Genomic DNA, 14620 nt, shown 5'->3' on the forward strand with positions numbered 1-14620 from the left:
TTTCAAGCCAATGCAGACCTCAGCTATTAACATCATTTTAGGTTTTTTTTTGTTTGTTTTTTTATTTTTATTGGAGGCTAATTATTTTACAATATTATATTGGTTGGTTTTGCCATACATTGACATGAATCTGCCCCGGGTTTACGTGAGTTCCCCCTCCCACCTCCCTCCTCCCCTTATCCTTCCTCTGGGTCATCCCCGCATACCAGCTCCGAGCATCCTGTAACATGCATTGACCCTGAACTGGCGATTCGTTTCACATATGATAATATACATGTTTCAATGCCATTCTCCCAAACCATCTCCACCCTCACCCTCTCCCACAGAGTCCCAAAGACTGTTCTATACATCTGTGTCTCTTTTGCAGTTTCATATACAGGGTTATCATTTGCATCTTTCTAAATTCCATATATATGCGTTAGTGTATTGTATTGGTATTTTTCTTTCTGGCTTACTTCACTCTGTATAATAGGCTCTAGTTTCATCCACCTCATTAGAACTGATTCAAATGCATTCTTTTTGATGGCTGAAAAATACTCCGTTGTGTATATGTACCAAAGCTTTCTTATGCATTCGTCTGCAAATGGACATCTAGGTTGCTTCCATGTCCTGGCTATTATAAACAGTGCTGCAATGAACATTGGAGTACATGTGTCTCTTTCAATTCTGGTTTCCTCTGTGTGTATGCCCAGGAGTGTGACTGCTGGATCATATGGCAGTTCTATTTCCAGTTTTTTGAGGAATCTCCACACTGTTCTCCATAGTGACTGTACTAGTTTGCATTCCCACCAACAGTGTAAGAGGGTTCCCTTCTCTCCACACCCTCTCCAGCATTTATTGCATGTAGACTTTTGGATAGCACCATTCTGACTGGTGTGAAATGGTATCTCATTGTGGTTTTGATTTGCATTTCTCTGATTATGAGGGATCTTGAGCATTTTTTCATGTGTTTGTTAGCCATCTGTATGTCTTCTTTGGAGAAATGTCTGTTTAGTTCTTTGGCCCATTTTTTATTGGGTCATTTATTTTTCTGGAATTGAGCTGCAGGAACTGCTTGTATATTTTTGAGATTAATCCTTTATCAGTTGCTTCATTTGCTATTATTTTCTCCCATTCTGAAGGCTGTCTTTTCACCTTGCTTATAGTATCCTTTGCTGTGCAGAAGCTTTTGATTTTAATTAGGTCCCATTTGTTTTTTTTGCTTTTATTTCCAATATTCTTGGAGGTGGGTCTTGGAGGATCCTGCTGTGATTTATGTCAGAGAGTGTTTTGCCTATGTTCTCCTCTAGGAGTTTTATAGTTTCTGGTCTTACGTTTAGCTCTCTAATCCATTTTGAGTTTATTTTGGTGTATGGTGTTAGGAAATGTTCTAATTTCATTCTTTTACGAGTGGCTGACCAGTTTTCCCAGCACCACTTGTTAAAGAGACTGTATTTTCTCCCTTTTATATTCTTGCCTCGTTTGTCAAAGATAAGGTGTCCATAGGTGTGTGGATTTATCTCTGGGCTTTCTATTTTGTTCCATTGATCTATATTTCTGCCTTTATGCCAGTACCATACTGTCTTGATGACTATGGCTTTGTAGTAGAGCCTGAAGTCCGGCAGGTTAATTCCCCCAGTTCCATTTTTCTTCCTCAAGATTGCTTTGAGGTTTTTTGTATTTCCATACAAATTGTGAGATTATTTGTTCTAGTTCTGTGAAAAATATCGTTGGTAGCTTGATAGGGATTGCATTGAATGTATAAATTGCTTTGGGTAGTATACTCATTTTTACAATATTTATTCTTCCAATCCACGAACACAGTATATTTCTCCATCTATTAGTGTCCTCTTTGATTTCTTTCACTAGTGTTTTATAGTTTTCTATGTACAAGTCCACCTTTTTAAGATTTTTCCCCATATAGGTCATTACAGAGCACGGAGTAGAATTCTACGTGCTGTGGCTCAGAAGGTAAAGAATTTGCCTGCAATGCAGGAGACCCAGGTTCCATCCCTGGCTTGGGAAGATCTCCTGGAGAGATGCATGGCAACCCACTCCAGTATTCTTGCTTGGGAAATCCACATGGACAAAGAAACCCAGTGGGCTACAGTCCATGGAGTCACAAACAGTTGGACAGTGTAAACAGTATATAATAGGTCATTATTAATTCTCTATTTTATAGGGATGGGGGAGCCTGCTGGGCTTCCGTCTATGGGGTTGCACAGAGTCGGACACTACTGAAGCGACTTAGCAGCAGCAGCAGCAAACAGCAATGTGTTTATGTCGGAGAAGGCAATGGCAACCCACTCCAGTACTCTTGCCTGGAAAATCCCATAGACGGAGGAGCCTGGTAGGCTGTAGTCCATGGGGTTGCTAAGAGTCGGACACGACTGAGCGACTTCACTTTCACTTTTCACTTTCATGCATTGGAGGAGGAAATGACAACCCACTCCAGTGTTCTTGCCTGGAGAATCCCAGGGACGGGCAAGCCTGGTGGGCTGCTGTCTATGGGGTCGCACAGAGTCAGACACCACTGAAGTGACTTAGCAGCAGCAGCAGCAGTATGTTCATATCAATCTTAATCTTCCAATTTATTCCACCCGCCCTTCCCCCTTGGTAACTATAAGTTTGTCTATCTGAGACTCTGTGTTGTTGATAAGTTCTTATATACTTCCATTTTGTTATCTTTCCTTGATGTTGAAAATAGCTAACGTTCATTGGGCATTACTGTATGCCAAGCACTGTTACAAGTCTTACATATTCGCTCATCTATTTTTCAAAACAAGCCTGTAAAATTGTAACTTAACCTCCTTTTACAGATGAGAAAACTGAGGTAAAGAGAAGTGTAGTAACTTTGCAGTGGTCACCTAGGGAATGGTTTGCAGAGTCACGTTTTGAACAAGAGTCTGGATCCAGAGTCTGAACTCTAAAGGACTAGATGGTCTCACCTCTCTGAGGTGGAAAGTGTAGTAGTAAGACCTATAAGTGTCATATAGTAGTTATGGCAGCAGAGAGAGACAAGCTCTGCTAAGTTATGGGAGCATCCTGCGAGGCTCTGTATTGGGAATTTTAGAGAACATACAGGTGATTACAGAATCCATAGTGTGTCCCAGAAGTTCATGAAAATGCTGCATAGTTGTATCACTTTGATAATGATAACTTTAGTAGATATTTTATTTCTAGTCTGTAATGACTGAATTTTTTTAAGCAAATGGAAGTCAAAGGAGATGTATGTAATTTTCTTTTGTATGTGTTTTTTGTATGTATTTTCTTTTACTTCCTATCCATAAGTGTTAGGTTTGTTGATTTATCTTATTTACTCTAGGAGGAATATATTGAAAATTCAGTTGTTTCTAATCCAAGGTTCTTGCACATGTTTAAGAAAAATACATACTCAGAAAGTTATATATTAAATACATACTTAAAAAGTGATTGAGTCTAAATGAAATTAAAATAATTCATTTTTGTTAGCATAAAAATCACAAAATAATAAGTTTTCAAGAAAAATACAAGAAATCTTTGCTTAAAACACAAAACATTAAGAAATTAAAGAAAACATATTTCATGTTCATGGGTTATATTATTAAGATGGGACATCCACAGTTATTTGTAATGTTGCTGCTGCTGCTGCTAAGTCGCTTCAGTCGTGTCCGACTCTGTGCGACCCCATAGACGGCAGCCGACCAGGCTCCGCCGTCCCTGGGATTCTCCAGGCAAGAACACTGGAGTGGGTTGCCATTTCCTTCTCCAATGTGTGAAAGTGAAGTCGCTCAGTCGTGTCCGACTAGTAGCGACTCCATGGACTGCAGCCCACCAGGCTCCCCCGTCCATGCGATTTTCTAGGCAAGAGTACTGGAGTGGCAAGGTTCCCTGTAAAGGGTCATTTTTCTCTGATTGCTCTCAAGTGTGTCTCCATCTCCACAGTTTTCAGGATTTAGCCCTGATATGCCTAGGCTTTTTTTTTTTTTTAATACTAATTGCTTGAGGTTAATGAGATTTTTGAATGTGTATACTTAATGTATATTTAATCTATCTTTCACCAGATTCACAAAGTTTTCAGCCATTGTTTCTTCAAACATCTTCTGCCTGTTCTGACCCTTTTTTCCTTCTGGACCCCAGTTACACATATGATGGAGCTGTGTATATCGTCCCACGTGTCCCTGACATTCTGTTCATTCCTCAGGTTGCGTAAATTCTACTGACCTACATTCAAGTCTATCAACTCTTTTTTTTTTAAATAAAAAATACATGTTTCAGTGCCATTCTCCCAAATCATCCCACCCTCGCCTTCTCCCACAGAGTCCAAAAGACTGTTCTATACATCTATATCTCTTTTGCTGTCTCGTATACAGGGTTATCATTACCATCTTTCTAAATTCCATATATATGCGTTAGTATACTGTATTGGTGTTCTTCTTTCTGTCTTACTTCACTCTTTATAATAGGCTCCAATTTCATCCACCTCATTAGAATTGATTTAAATGTATTCTTTTTAATTGCTGAGTTATACTCCATTCTGTATATGTACCACGACTTTCTTATCCATTCGTCTGCAGATGGACATCTTGGTTTCTTCCATGTCCTGGCTATTATAAACAGTGTTGCGATGAACATTGGAGTACATGTGTCTCTTTCAATTCTCCTTTCCTCAATGTGTATGCCCAGGAATGGGATTGCTGGGTCGTATGGCAGTTCTGTTTCCAGTTTTTTAAGGATTCTCCACACTGTTCTCCCTAGTGGCTGTACTAGTTTGCATTCCCACCAACAGTGTAAGAGGGTTCCCTTTTCTCCACACCCTCTCCAGCATTTATTGCATGTAGACTTTTGGATAGCAGCCATTCTGACTGGTGTGAAATGGTATCTCATTATGGCTTTGATTTGGATTTCTCTGATTATGAGGGATGTTGAGCATCTTTTCATGTGTTTGTTAGCCATCTTTATGTCTTCTTTGGAGAAATGTCTGTTTAGTTCTGTGGCCCATATTTTGATTGGGTCGTTTATTTTCCTGGAATTGAGCTGCAGGAGCTCCTTGTATATTTTTGAGATTAATCCTTTGTCAGTTGCTTCATTTGCTATTATTTTCTCCCATTTTGAAGGCTGTCTTTTCACCTTGCTTATAGTTTCCTTTGCTGTGCAGAAGCTTTTGATTTTAATTAGGTCCCATTTGTTTATTTTTGCTTTTATTTCCAATGTTCTGGGAGGTGGGTCATGGAGGATCCTGCTGTGATTTATGTCAGAGAGTGTTTTGCCTATGTTCTCCTCTAGGAGTTTTATAGTTTTTGGTCTTACATTTAGCTGTCTAATCCATTTTGAGTTTATTTTGGTGTATGGTGTTAGGAAGTATTCTGGTTTCATTCTTTTACAAGTGGCTGACCAGTTTTCCCAGCACCACTTGTTAAAGAGACTGTATTTTCTCCATTTTATATTCTTGCCTCCTTTGTCAAAGATAAGGTGTCCATAAGTGCATAGATTTATCTCTGGGCTTTCTATTTTGTTCCATTGATCTATGTTTCTGTCTTTATGCCAGTACCATACTGTCTTGATGACTGTGGCTTTGTAGTAGAGCCTGAAGTCCGGCAGGTTGATTCCTCCAGTTCCATTCTTCTTTCTCAAGATTGCTTTGGCTATTCAAGGTTTTTTGTATTTCCATACAAATTGTGAAATTATTTGTTCCAGCTCTGTAAAAAATACCATTGGTAGCTAGATAAGGATTGCATTGACCCTATAAATTTCTTTGGGTAATATACTCATTTTCACAATATTGATTCTTCCAATGCACGAACATGGTATATTTCTCCATCTATTAGTGTCCTCTCTGATTTCTTTCACCAGTGTTTTATAATTTTATATATATATATAGGTCTTTTGTTTCCTTAGGTAGATATATTCCTAAGTATTTAATTCTTTTCGTTGCAATGGTGAATCGAATTGTTTCCTTAATTTCTCTATTTTCTCGTTATTAGTGTATAGGAATGCAAGGGATTTCTGTGTGTTGATTTTATATCCTGCAACATTACTACATTCATTGATTAGCTCTAGTAATTTTCTGGTAGAGTCTTTAGGGTTTTCTGTGTGGAGGATCATGTCATCTGCAAACAGTGAGAATTTTACTTCTTCTTTTCCACTTTGGATTCCTTTTATGTATTTTTCTGCTCTGATTGCTGTGGCCAAAACTTCCAAAACTATGTTGAATAGTAGTGGTGAGAGTACGCACCCTTGTCTTGTTCCTGACTTTAGGGGAAATGCTTTCAGTTTTTCACCATTGAGGATTATGTTTGCTGTGGGTTTGTCACATACAGCTTTTATGATGTCGAGTAATGTTCCTTCTATTCCCGCCTTCTGGAGGTTTTTTATCATAAATGGATGTTGCATTTTGTCAAAGACTTTCTCTGCATCTATTGAGATAATCATATGGTTTTTATTTTTCATGTTGTTAATGGAGTGTATTACATTGATTGATTTGCGGATATTGAAGAATCCTTGCATCCCTGGGATAAAGCCCACTAGGTCATGATGTATGATCTTTTTAATGTGGTGTTGGATTCTGATTGCTAGAATTTTGTTGAGGATTTTTGCATCTATGTTCATCAGTGATATTGGCCTGTGGGTCTCTTTTTTCTTGTGGCATCTTTGTCAGGTTTTGGAATTAGGGTCATGGTGGCCTCATAGAATGAGTTTGGAAGTTTACCTTCCTCAGCAATTTTCTGGAAGAGTTTGAGTAGGATAGGTGTTAGCTCTTCTCTAAATTTTTGGTAGAATTCGGTTCTGAAGCTGTCTGGACGTGGGCTTTTGTTTGCTGGAAGATTTCTGATTACAGCCTCTAGTCCCGTGCTTGTGATGTGTCTGTTCAGATTTTCTATTCCTGGTTCACTTTTGGAAAGTTGTACTTTGCTAAGATTTGTCCATTTCTTGCAAGTTGTCCTTTTTATTGGCATATAATTGCTGATAGTAGTCTCTTATGATCCTTTGTATTTCTGTGTTGTCTGTTGTGATCTGTCCATTTTCATTTCTAATTTTATTGATTTGGTTTTTCTCCCTTTGTTTCTTGATGAGTCTGGCTAGTGGTTTGTCAATTTTATTTACCCTCTCAAAGATCCAGCTTTTGGCTTTGTTGATTTTTGCTCTGGTCTCTTTTGTTTCTTTTGCATTTATTTCTGCCCTTATTTTTAAGATTTCTTTCCTTCTACTAATCCTGGGATTCTTCGTTTCTTCCTTTTCTAGTTTCTTTAGGTGTAGAGTTAGGTTATTTAGTTGACATTTTTCTTGTTTCTTGAGGTATGCCTGTATTGCTATGAACCTTCCCCTTAGCACTGCTTTTACAGTGTCCCAGAGGTTTTGGGTTGTTGTGTTTTCATTTTCATTCGTTTCTATGCATATTTTGATTTCTTCTATGATTTTTTGGTTATTTAGCAGCATGTTGTTCAGCCTCCATATGTTGGAATTTTTAATAGTTTTTCTCCTGTAATTGAAATCTAATCTTACTGCATTTTGGTCAGAAAAGATGCTTGGAATGATTTCAATTTTTTTGAATTTAGCAAGGCTAGATTTATGGCCCAGGATGTGATCTATCCTGGAAAAGATTTCGTGTGCACTTGCGAAAAAGGTGAAATTCATTGTTTTGGGGTGAAATGTTCTATAGAGATCTATTAGGTCTAACTGGTCTATTGTATCATGTAAAGTTTGTGTTTCCTTATTAATTTTCCGTTTAGTTGATCTATCGATAGGTGTGAGTGGGGTATTAAAGTCTCCCCTATTATTGTGTTATTGTTAATTTCCCCTTTCATACTTGTTCGCATTTGTCTTACATACTGTTCCTATGTTGGGTGCATAAATATTTATAATTGTTATATCTTCTTCTTGGATTGATCCTATGATCATTATGTAGTTTCCTTCTTTGTCTCTTTTCACAGCCTTTGTTTTAAAGTCTATTTTATCTGATATGAGTATTGCTACTCCTGCTTTCTTTTGGTCTCTGTTTGTGTGGAATATCTTTTTCCAGCCCTTCACTGTCAGCCTGTATGTGTCCCTCGTTTTGAGGTGGGTCTCTTGTAAACAACATATATAGGGGTCTTATTTTTGTATCCATTCAGCCAGCCTTTGTCTTTTGGTTGGGGCATTCAACCCATTTACATTTAAGGTAATTATTGAAAAGTGTGATCCTGTTGCCATTTACTTTATTGTTTTGGGTTCGAGTTTATACACTCTTTTTGTGTTTCCTGTCTAGAGAAGGTCCTTTAGCATTTGGTGGAGAGCTGGTCTGGTGATGCTGAATTCTCTCAGCTTTTGCTTGTCTGTAAAGCTTTTGATTTCTCCTTCATATTTGAATGAGATCCTTGCTGGGTACAGTAATCTGGGCTGTAGATTATTTTCTTTCAACACTTTAAGTATGCCCTGGCATTCCCTCCTGGCCAGAAGAGTTTCTTTTGAAAGATCAGCTGTTATCCTTATGGGCATCCCCTTGTGTGTTATTTGCTGCTTTTCCCTTGCTGCTTTTAATATTTGTTCTTTGTGTTTGATCTCTGTTAATTTGATTAATATGTGTCTTGGGGTATATTGCCTTAGGTTTATCCTGTTTGGGACTCTCTGGTATTCTTGGACTTGGGTGATTATTTCCTGCCCCATTTTAGGGAAATTCTCAATTATTATCTCAAGTATTTTCTCATGGTCCTTCTTTTTGTCTTCTTCTTCTGGGACTCCTATGATTCGAATGTCGGGGCGTTTAACATTGTCCCAGAGGGCTCTGAGTTTGTCCTCATTTCTTTTAATTCGTTTTTCTTTTTTCGTCTCTGCTTCATTTATTTCTATCATTCTATCTATTCTATCTTCTGCCTCCGTTATTCTACTGTTGTTTCCCTCCAGAGTGTTTTTGATCTCATCTATTGCATTATTCATTGTATACTGACTCTTTTTTATTTCTTCTAGATCCGTGTTAAACCTTTCTTGCATCTTCTCGATCCTTGTCTCAAGGTTATTTATCTGTAACTCCAATTTGTTTTCAAGATTTTCGATCATTTTTACTATCATTATTCAGAATTCTTTATCAGGTAGGTTCCCTATCTCTTCCTCTTTTGTTTGGGTTGGTGGACATTTATCCTGTTCCTTTACTTGCTGGGTATTTCTTTGTCTCTTCATCTTGCTTATATTGCTGTATTTGGGGTGGCTTTTCCGTCTTCTGGCAGTTTGTGGAGTTCTCTTTATTGTGGAGTTACCTCGCTGTGGGTAGGGTTGGATGGGTGATTTGTCAAGGTTCCCTGGTTAGGGAAGCTTGTGTCGGTGTTCTGGTGGGTGGAGCTGGATTTCTTCTCTCTGGAGTGCAGTGAAGTGTCCAATAATGAGTTATGAGATGTCAGTGGGTTTGGAGTGACTTTGGGCAGCCTGTATATTGAAGCTCAGGGCTATATTTGTGTTGCTGGAGAATTTGCGTGGTATGTCTTGCTGTGGAACTTGTTGACCCTTGGGTGGTGCTTGGTTTCAGTGTAGGTATGGAGGCGTTTGATGAGCTCCTATCGATTAATGTTCCCTGGAGTCGGGAGTTCTCTGGTGTTCTCAGGATTCGGGCTTAAGCCTCCTGCCTCTGGTTTTCAGTCTTATTCTTGCATTAGCCTCAAGACTTCTCCATCTGTCACTTCCAAGGTGGGTCCCTCTGTTTCAGCTTCTTCTGTTTGCTGGTCTCTTCAGTGTCTAATTTACACCATGACACTAGGGGGCGGTGGTGGACACTTTTTAAGACTCGTTCAGTCGTGCTGTGGGAAGGGAGAAACGCTGCAGACAAATATGACTGGCATCTGTGGGGAGTGCTCACAGTGCCTCGACCACACTGGGTTTGCCACCGCTTACGGCACGTGTGCTGTCCCAGTCTACACTGCACAGGCTCTAGGTTGCTCTGCCTGGAACTGTCTGAGGCGGGCCCTGGGTTGCATGCACATCCCAGGTCTAAGCCGCTCAGGTTCAGGTACTTGGGTACTCCACAAAGGCACAGACTTGCTTGGGCCTACATTTTGTGCCTTCCCCGGTCCAGGCAGCTCAGGTGACCAGGTGTTTGATGAGCGCGGTCGCTGTAACTTACCATCTCCCCGGTCCCTGCCACTCGGTTTTCTGGGTGTACAACCAGCACACCTTCTCAGGTGGATGTTGACCAGCCAGAATCCCAAGAAGTCTTGGTTAACAATGAAGCCTGCCTGCAGTTTGGTATTGGATGCCTCTCTCTCAACTCTTTACTCAGTTATCTTCATTGTTCTCCTGAGCTCATCCACCTTGACTTTTTATGTCACATATTCTTGAATCTTTACTTGGTTCTTTTTAATATTTTCTCTTTCTCTACTGAATCTGTATCTTTTGGGTTAGTACTAGCATTAAGCCCAGTTTTAATACTTGTCTTAAAATCCCTTCTTGTAAAACACACACAGAATCAGGCCTGCTGCTGCTTTTACCCTGATGGAGGCAGCCTAGAGAGAATAGTCTTCAAAGCTTCCAGTCCCAGATGATAGAAATTTATCATCAGGAATCTCCTGATTCAGGAAGAATGCTTGCAGCTGTTCCAGAATCCCCCTATATCTTCTAGGAAACTGTATCATCATTCAAAAGCGATGCCCTACAACCTGCCTTTCTCCTCAAGTATTAATAATTCTCCACTATGTCTTAAATAAGATGTACTAATTACACACATTTAAATTATATCCAGAACCATCTCTGAAGGAGAGGATTAGCCTTTTTAGCACTTGGAAGTGTGTTTAAAGAATATTTGAGTGGTGATTCCAGTCTATCAGCTGTGGACCACTCCACTTAATTATTCAACATTCATATACTCCATTTTTCCCATATCAAACTTCCTTCAAATCTCAATATCAACAGCACTGTGTTATGAAAACATAACGTCCCAGCTCTGTGGAAACAAAAATCTATAGACCTCGTCTCTAAACGAATGATTCAAAGTTTTGGTCCTTTCATGTGATGTGATGTGATGGTAAACATCCCCATGCTAGTTCAGACACAATTCTAGTTTGATACTTTGTAATTCATGGAGTAAATTATGAAATACATGCATGCAGTCACACAGAAACACACACACACACACAGAGAGAGAAAAGTAATCCATCATGGCCTTAAGTTCTACAACTGGTTATGAGTCTATGATTTGTATTGACTTTCTTCCTCTACTTTCAATCACATTCCCCTTCATCCTCAGCCAGAACCTTAGCTGATTTATACACAGTTTCATCTTTGAAGGGTTTGACCTCATGAAGTTGGCTATGGTATTCTGTTCACTTCTACCAGTTGGATGTGTCAGCCCTACAGGGCAGTCACTGGCTTCCAGTTATAATCTTCCCTGCTTCATCACATTGTAAATCCCTGTTTTCCTCCACACTGAAGTCAGTTGCACCAGGAACCTCTCTTTTGCCAATGGCATAGTATCATGAAGAAATCTATGTAGCAAGGTGCAAATCTCAACTTCCGGTTCATGAAATGATTGCTGAGTTCTTCAGTAGGAAGCATTTTTCACTTGGTTATGGAGACCTTTAGGGAGAAATCCAGTGCCACAAGGATGGGAATAACACTTTGCCCATAAATCATTAGATGTCTATTGAGAGTTCCCAGTCTCACTTTCATACGTTGATTCCTGAACCTGTGTATTTTGGCTGTGGGGGGATATTCGTCACAGTTTAAAGCATGTTTCCTATTATTCAGCCTTTTATGAAGTGGTATTCTAGTTTGAACTAACTGCCCAAGGAAAATTATCCATGCTTTCTGTTCCTGCTTTGTCCCTATTTTGATCTGTTACATCTACTTAATGATGAAATATTGCCATGTATACCTGATTTTAGATAACACCCAGTTGAGATGAGCAGCTCTGGGCATATGGTCACTTGGTGTCCACAGTCAGGAACTCATTCAGTCTTTACTGGGGCCAGATAGCATAAGCAAAGAATTTTTTCTTTCTTTTTTTTTTTCTATAAAGGATAAAACTTACTTGTCAAGAAAGGTATGACTTTCTCCCCAAACCCCAAACAAAGAACCTCCTTTGTGATTATCTGATTAGGGTCACAGCTGCAGAATTCACAGAGTATCCTGATTAAATCCAGGGACATTGGCTCTTATTGGTCATGAGATCCATTCTTGTTAGTCACCTAGAGGAACAAACTTTTTCTTCCTCAGCTTCTAGAGATCTTTATATGCTCTTATGGGCCCCTTTTGAAGTTCACAGCCTTGTGATTTCTCAATCTGTACATCTAAGTAAAAAAAACCAAAGGGATATGTGTTGCCTCAGATATCTAGAGGTACATCAAGTATTGTATCTTTTTATTAATGATGGGATCAACATGTTTTTCATTTGGGGAGTGTATTCTGACCTGTGTCAGATCGGAAACTTCCCAAGTGCACCAGGCACCTGAATTTCTGGGATTCATTCTCTGAAATGCATGTGTTTTTACCGGGGCCTTCAAAACCCCTGCCATATCAGCATGGTATCATCAGTCAATTACGCTGGCATTTGTGGACCAGTTCAGTAATCAGAATCCTGTGAACTAAATGATGGCATGGAGCCAGAAAGTTGACATAGCCCAAACAGGACAGGAGAAGCACACTGCAGTATCCTAGGCAAATGCAAACTCCCCCAATCAGGACCTGCCTTACCAAGTGTCAGAGGCAGGGAGCTGCTTCTGGAATCGTCATCAGCACTGTGTAATTAGAAACACCGCCTGACTAATTTTATAATAATTCACTGGCATTCTCCAAGATCCTTCAATTTCCTGTGCAGGTCAAATGGGCAGATTTATTGGGCAGTGGGTAGGCATTTCCACTCCTGGATAATCCAGTACTTCAGGGTGGCACTGAGCTCTGCAAATCCTCCAGGTGAATATATAGATCCAAGCACCTTTGGGAAACCTTGAGTTAATAGGAATGACTCCCTAAGCCAGTGGGTCACCAAAATAGTATCCTGCTACTTCTACTGGGTTTAAGAACCTGGAGATGAAGGAGTCCTCTGAACCAGCTGCAGGATAAACCAGAATCACGCCACCTCTGCCACAGACTGCGCCAACAAAGCCACGCCCCGTGCCCTGCTTCTCTTGTTCCAAAATGCACTGCTGCATCCAGTTCCCAAATGAGTGCTCTAACTGGCAGATCCCATCCCAAATCCTAACTGCAGAGGAATCTGGGAAATTTATTTCTAGGCCTCCTGTCCCTAAAATATAGATAAGAGGCTCTGTAGAGTAGAAAAGGATGGTGGAGGTGTTGACAAGCCCTTTTCTGGTTTCTCTTGCAGTCACCTCATACATGATAAAAGCCCAGGCTCCAGTTCAGCCTCTCTCAAAGTTCCCTGCATTTACAAAAGGGCAAGTGTCAATTAAAATGAAAGGAAGAATAGAGACCATTTTATAATAATATTCACAGAATTTTAAATCATCCTAATGACTGTATACTTAGTCCTTGCTCTCGTATGGATCTCAGTCACATCAAGGAGACAGTCTTACTTCACAGCCATACAGTGGAAAAACCCTTTGTGATGAACTTTCCTTCTCAGCAGTGTCCTCTAAAAAGACTGTATTAACTCTAGACAAATGATCTTATTTCTAGTATTTAACATCTCAAAGGTCAATGAATTAAACATATAACCTTCAGTGCCTTTATATTACTATCCTACAGTCTAACATTTAACACTTAATGGACACTTACTGGGGGCCTGGCCCTATGTCAATCATTTTTGCTGTCTTAACTTCATATGCAGGACTCTATGTAGGTGCTGCTGTCCAGTCACTATTTTGCAGAAGTGTAAGCTGAGAAATCAAAAGTTAGTAAGTTGTTAGTACAAGTTAATAAGCGTGGAGCTGAGATTTAACTCAGGCAAGTGTTGGGCTCCAGAGTCTGCAGCCTGTCACACCTTCACTTCTTCCCCACTGTGTAAAGTCCATTTTATTGTGAAATGTACCTTCTCTTTAAGCTATCCCCTAAAGATTAGATACTAAGCAAAAATGGTAAGTAAACAACTACATCATCCATGAAATACTCAACAGAAGTTTTTTAGAACTTAGCTAAGAGCACTCTATTTCAGGTGCAAATAAAAATGTTATAAAAAGTGGGACATGTAATAAATGGTGTTAAAGAGTTACAAAAGATGGGAGTCTTAGCTGATTACATTATTAGGAAATAACTGATAAATGTGATTTCCTATGATAATAAATTGATGTGCTTTTAGTTGTAAATTTGATAAGTTGATTTAGAAAATTATTATTAACAGCTAGTTATACACATCTGGATTTATAATAGACATTTTTTGAAGCCTATATTCAGTTTCTTAGTGTCATTGATTAACTTTTAAAGCATATTATTAAAATATCAATTTGAATATTTACATTAAGTGTTTATCCTAAAGGGCACAGATGGCATTTCTTAGTGTCATAATGCATTAGTTATTTAGCATTGTCATGTGAATATTTTATATAGTAAAGTGGTGTCTCCTGAAAATGATTTTAAGCTTATAGAGAGCAATGGCAAGGTAGATGCTGATTTTGTGTTTTGAGATGCTCCTTGAAGGCTCCTTTCTCCCAGATATATTAAAGAAAAGATTTAATGAAAATTGAGGTATGAGTTATATGTACCTTACTGTGAATAATAATCAAGTGGCATTTCTCCTAATAACTATAAG

At 39.2% G+C, this 14620-nt stretch overlaps 1 protein-coding gene across 1 annotated transcript in view; it reads left to right on the top strand.

The window, feature by feature from the left end:
- MEI4 (meiotic double-stranded break formation protein 4) overlaps positions 1–14620 on the top strand; it is a 252811-nt gene that overhangs the window by 156205 nt on the left and 81986 nt on the right. The gene's annotated exons all lie outside the window — the stretch shown is intronic.

Source organism: Moschus berezovskii, chromosome 10 (assembly GCF_049115385.1).
Source record: "Moschus berezovskii isolate FMDL1 chromosome 10, NW_MosBer_1.0, whole genome shotgun sequence".
Classification (NCBI taxonomy): domain Eukaryota; kingdom Metazoa; phylum Chordata; class Mammalia; order Artiodactyla; family Moschidae; genus Moschus; species Moschus berezovskii.